Here is a 5,000-nt window from a genome sequence, read left to right as displayed (position 1 = left end):
AACATAAACTCAAGTTAGTAATCTGACTCCAATTTGTGACCTTACCCAACTGCCACTCATCCAACAATATGCGCGCTCGTTCTGCAATAGAAAGGTATCAGGAAGCCGGCATTTTCACACACGAGTGGATTTATTCCTAACACACAGATCTAATACAATCACCTGGGTCTCGGGTCCCTCTCAATACAGCTCTGTACGCCTCTGTTGCCACCAGCCGACGTTCTCCACACCCGAGTTGCCCAGCAATGAGTTATACTACACAATATGCAAATGGCACAGCAACAAAGGCATCCTGGCATTATTCTATTGGCTATGTGTATACTGCAGTTAACTTTAGCTTGCTCTCATTGGTCTTTCTTCCCCTGCAGAATCGTTTGCTTGCTCCTCCTGGTTGTAGTTTCCTCACAGTATTTTTCCACCAGCTGCCTCCGTGTTATCTCCTCTGGATCCTCTCCGCGACTGGCACCGTTTGTTCTGAAACATTCCATTCTTGCACTCCCTTGCCTCCCACATCCTGTTTTGTTCCACCATTTACCCGCTCAGCACTCCACAGTATCACATTCTCATACACAGGATGAAATGAACTACTTTAAGCTCAAACTATTATGTTCCTTTAACCTCCATGGCAAAAGTAAACTTTCACAAAAGACCTCAAGTATACTAGCTACTTGCTAACAGACAGCCGCACGCTAAACTGAGAGGATGAGAGCTGAACATGCAGTCAAAATGTTTTTCTGTCCCAAGTTTAGACGAGTGTAACTTTTAAAAGAGTCAACTGTTTTCTTTTTCTCTGCTTACGGCCATACTACCCTGAGAACGTCAGATCTCGGAAGCTAAGCAGGGTCGGGCCTGGTTAGTACTTGGATGGGAGACCGCCTGGGAATACCAGTTTCTGTAAGCTTTTTTTTTGCACCTCCATGATAACTGTCAACTTTCTTAAAAGACCTCAAGTACACTAGCTACTTGCTAACAGACAGCCGCACGCTAAACTGACAGGATGAGAGCTGAACATGCAGTCAAAATGTTTTTCTGTCCCAAGTTTAGACGAGTGCAACCTTTAAAAGAGTCAACTGTTTTCCTTTTCTCGGCTTACGGCCATACTACCCCGAGAACGCCCGATCTCGTCCGATCTCGGAAGCTAAGCACGGTCGGGCCTAGTTAGTACTTGGATGGGAGACTGCCTGGGAATACCAGGTGCTGTAAGCTTTTTTTTTTGCACCTCCATGGCAAGAGTCAACTTTCACAAAAGACCTCAAGTACACTAGCTACTTGCTAACAGACAGCCGCACGCTAAACTGACAGGATGAGAGCTGAACATGCAGTCAAAATGTTTTTCTGTCCCAAGTTTAGACGAGTGTAACCTTTAAAAGAGTCAACTGTTTTCTTTTTCTCGGCTTACGGCCATACTACCCTGAGAACGCCCAGGTGTGGTTGATTGGTTGCAGCTGAGCTGATTGTGCCTGTGTGTGTCAGTTGGGCTGTGTGCTCCCCATTATGTGGTTTTGTGTTCTTTCTTTGTCTGTTTTTGAATTCATTTTGGTTATTTTTTCTTTATTTTTGTGTTAGTTTTCAGTTTCTTTCTCCTCCCAGCTTCCTTGGCTGTGGAGGAGGGTTTATTCCCCCCCCCAGAGCTTTTTGCTCTGTTTCGACTGTTGGAATGGATGTGGCCTTTGCTGGGCCCAGGATGTCTGGAATGGTGAATGGTGAGTTTTCTGGCAGGATGGTTGGCAGTGATGTGGGTGCGAATGATGTTCGAAGTGGTATGAGTGTGGTGCACAAGCGTAAAGTGTGTTTCGATAAAGAGCTGACGGTGTTTTTGGAGCTCGAAGGTGGTGCTGGTCTGTCTCCGTTGGCTCTGCTGAGGGCTACCAAGGAAGTCTGTGGTACAATTCTGGCCTGTCGAATGATTACCAAAGACAGGTTCGAAATGACTGTGGCATCCCAGGTGGCCAAGGATAAATTGTTAGATGGGTTTAAGATCGGGGAAATTAGGGTTCACGGGAGGGATATCTGTGTGGATGAACTTGTTGTGTCTTTCCTGGGCCTGCCAGCTTACATTGAGGATGAGGAAATCCTGCAGAAGCTACTCGCTTGGGGTGTTTCGGCCGTGTCCGAGGTGAGGAGACGTATGTGGCCGGGGACAAACATAGCCGATGGGACGAGGTTTGTAAAGGTCCGCTTTACAAACCAAGTGCGTTCTCTACCATATTCCGTCAGGTTTAACACGGCGGGGGGGCCTGAATATTTTAGGGTCATTCATGACAGGCAAGTGAAGGTGTGCAGGGGGTGTCTCCAGCCTGACCATGTGTTGCGTGAATGCCCTGATTTTTGTTGCAGACGGTGTGGGGCCCAAGGCCATTATGCGCGGGAGTGTACAGAGCCCAGGGCCGCTAAATGTAAGGACTGTCATCAGTATCCCTCTGTGTGTGGATGCTCCGGCCACCTCGCCTCTGACCCAGAGGAAGGAGGTGGGGGTCCCCCACCTACGGTTGAAGTAGAGCACGGCCCTGGATCGGGAGAGGCCCTGTTAGATCGGGATGTGGAACCGGATATACCTGACCAGGTGGCATTGGTGCCTGTGGTGGGGGGGGCTGGTGAAATGTCTCACAGTCCTGCCCCCGAGCAGGAGGGGGGGGCAGTGTCCTGCCCTACCTCTAATATCGTGGTGGCAGGGGCTGGACCGGGGAGGGGGATGGGTGAGGATCTGGCTCCACACCTTACCCCTGAAGCGGGGGAGCAGGCACTGAAGTCAGGCCAGACTCCCAAGTCTCAGCGCTCGAGAGCGGGCAGCAGGAGTCAGGTGCCGCATAGGCGGCCACTGTCTAAGAGTAGTGACAGGTCCAGATCACCGACCGGGAGGGTTGGGTCGAAACATGCCGATGGGTTTTGTGAGACCCAGCCTGGTAGTGATCGGCGGTCAGGGCTGCGGGGTGAGGGCCCCGTCTCATGCGGCACTGCCCGTTCTGAGTCTGCCACTGTAGATGCCACAACTGTTCCTACGGGCGTCGATCCCCAAGGGAATGAGGTCGCCCCGACAAAGACGAACAGGAAGTCTAAACGGTAGTCTAGATCAGGATGATGGTTCAACTCCTTTTTTTCTTCCTAATGACGCTCTCCCTAGTCTCCATTAATGCCCGGAGCTTGAGGAATAGGGAAAAGATGCACAGTGTGTTTCACGACACCACCTGGGACGTGCTGTGCATCCAGGAGACGTGGTGGGAGGCGGAGCATCTTCGCAAGGTAGAGGATATGGACATTGGTGTTTTGTACTGTGCTTTGGGCTCTGCACACTCCCGTGGTGTGGCTGTCCTAGTTAAGCCGGGTGTTTTCGGCGGGTCTTCTTTAGTGCGTGCGGACCCACATGGCCGCTTTATAGTGATTGATTTTCTGCGTGGCTCCACTAAATTTCGCCTTATAAATGTTTATGCGCCTAGTGAGGAGATGGAGAGGAAAACCTTCTTCGTTTCTGTTTTTCCTTATGTTACTGATTCCTCGTTTTTGATTGGCGACTTTAATATAGCGTTGTCAAAAATCGATCTCGGTCCGAACAACACATTCAGGAATGACGTTAGTCGAAGTTTTTTGATTGATGCTGCAGTGGCTGCTGATTTGTCCGAGGTCTGGAGAGGTCTCAACCCCCTGAAAAGGGACTATTCCCGGCGTCAGGTGGTGCAGGGGGTCCTCCTCCAGTCTCGGATAGATCTGTGTTTTGTTTCGAGTGCTTTATGGAAGTACATCGGTGGCAGCTCCTATGCATGTGTGGGCTGGAGCGATCACTCCCTTTTTTCCGTCAAACTTGACTTCCTGGGTGGTAAGAGGAATGGGGGGGTCTGGGTTTTTAATAATATGCTGCTTGCCGACCCCACTTTTGTAAATAAGATGGAGCACCTTTTTGATTGTTTTGATGATGAAATGGGAATTTGTGACTCTTTGGTTGATTGGTGGGAGCAGGCAAAGGCTAAAATTAAAAAGCTGTGCCTACGTTATAGTAAGCAGAGGAGGTGGGAGGAGTCCATCAGGGAGCACACGGTCCGGAGCCACCTCCAGGGACTTGCCGCCACCTCTGGTTTAGGCCCGGTAGATCCTGAGTATCTGGTGCTGCAGGAAGAGCTCAGGACTATACAGGTTAGTCGTGCTAGAGGGGCGGCACTTAGATCCAGGGCCCAGTATGCGGTAGAGGGCGAGCGCTCCACAGCTTTCTTTTTTGGTTTAGAGAAGTCCAGGCAGAGCAAGCTATACTTGGATGGCCTGTTGGATGAGTCAGGCAGGTGTCATAGTGATTTGGATGAGATTTTGGATATTGTAGGTAGGTTTTATGCAGATTTGTTTGATGGGGAAGGGATCAACGAGGTAAGCTGTAGTCAGGCTTTAGGTGCGCTTGATGGGTCTCTGAGCCCTAGTGACGCTGACAGCTGCGACGCGCCTATTTCTTTGGCAGAGGTTTCTGCAGCAATTAGGGGTCTCAATGCCTGTAGGAGTCCAGGAGAGGATGGTTTGAGCGCAGAGTTTTATAGTGCTTTCGCTCACAGGTTAGCCCCGATTCTCCATACTCTGTATGGCGATATTGAGAGAGAGGGTCGGGTTTCGGACTCCTTTTCTCTTAGTATTGTGACTTTGATCTTTAAGAAGGGTGATAAGCGGTGCCTGGCCAATTACAGACCAATAAGTCTCCTTAACACCGATTATAAAATACTGGCAAAAGTATTAGCACATAGGTTGAAAGGTGTGATTGGTAAAGTGGTTGCCAGTACACAGGCGTATTGTGTCCCGGGACGGGACATTTCTGACACGATACTCTCCCTAAAGTTTTTGTTGAAGGAGATGCATGTCTCTGGGGGGATTCATGTTTCAGTTGATTTCAGTAAAGCATTTGATAGGGTTGAGCATTGTTTTCTTTACCGTGTTTTGGAGAAATTTGGTTTTAAAAATGGCTTCGTGAACTGGATTAAACTTTTGTATTCCAGTGCGGTCAGCCGTGTAAAATGCAATGGACTCCTGTC

At 49.4% G+C, this 5,000-nt stretch overlaps 1 non-coding gene and 1 pseudogene across 1 annotated transcript; both read left to right on the top strand.

Moving 5' to 3' along the window:
- Nucleotides 1–792: 792 nt before the first annotated feature.
- On the top strand, nt 793–901 carry LOC144041973 (5S ribosomal RNA; annotated as a pseudogene).
- A 186-nt stretch (nt 902–1,087) lies between these two features.
- On the top strand, nt 1,088–1,206 carry LOC144041581 (5S ribosomal RNA). The gene has a single exon (XR_013290372.1). It is a non-coding gene; the product is annotated as a 5S ribosomal RNA (ribosomal RNA).
- Nucleotides 1,207–5,000: the final 3,794 nt, after the last annotated feature.

Source organism: Vanacampus margaritifer, chromosome 1, assembly GCF_051991255.1.
Source record: "Vanacampus margaritifer isolate UIUO_Vmar chromosome 1, RoL_Vmar_1.0, whole genome shotgun sequence".
Taxonomy (NCBI): Eukaryota; Metazoa; Chordata; class Actinopteri; order Syngnathiformes; family Syngnathidae; genus Vanacampus; species Vanacampus margaritifer.
Note: the sequence above shows the minus strand (reverse complement) of the source record. Positions and strands in the feature narration are given on the sequence as shown.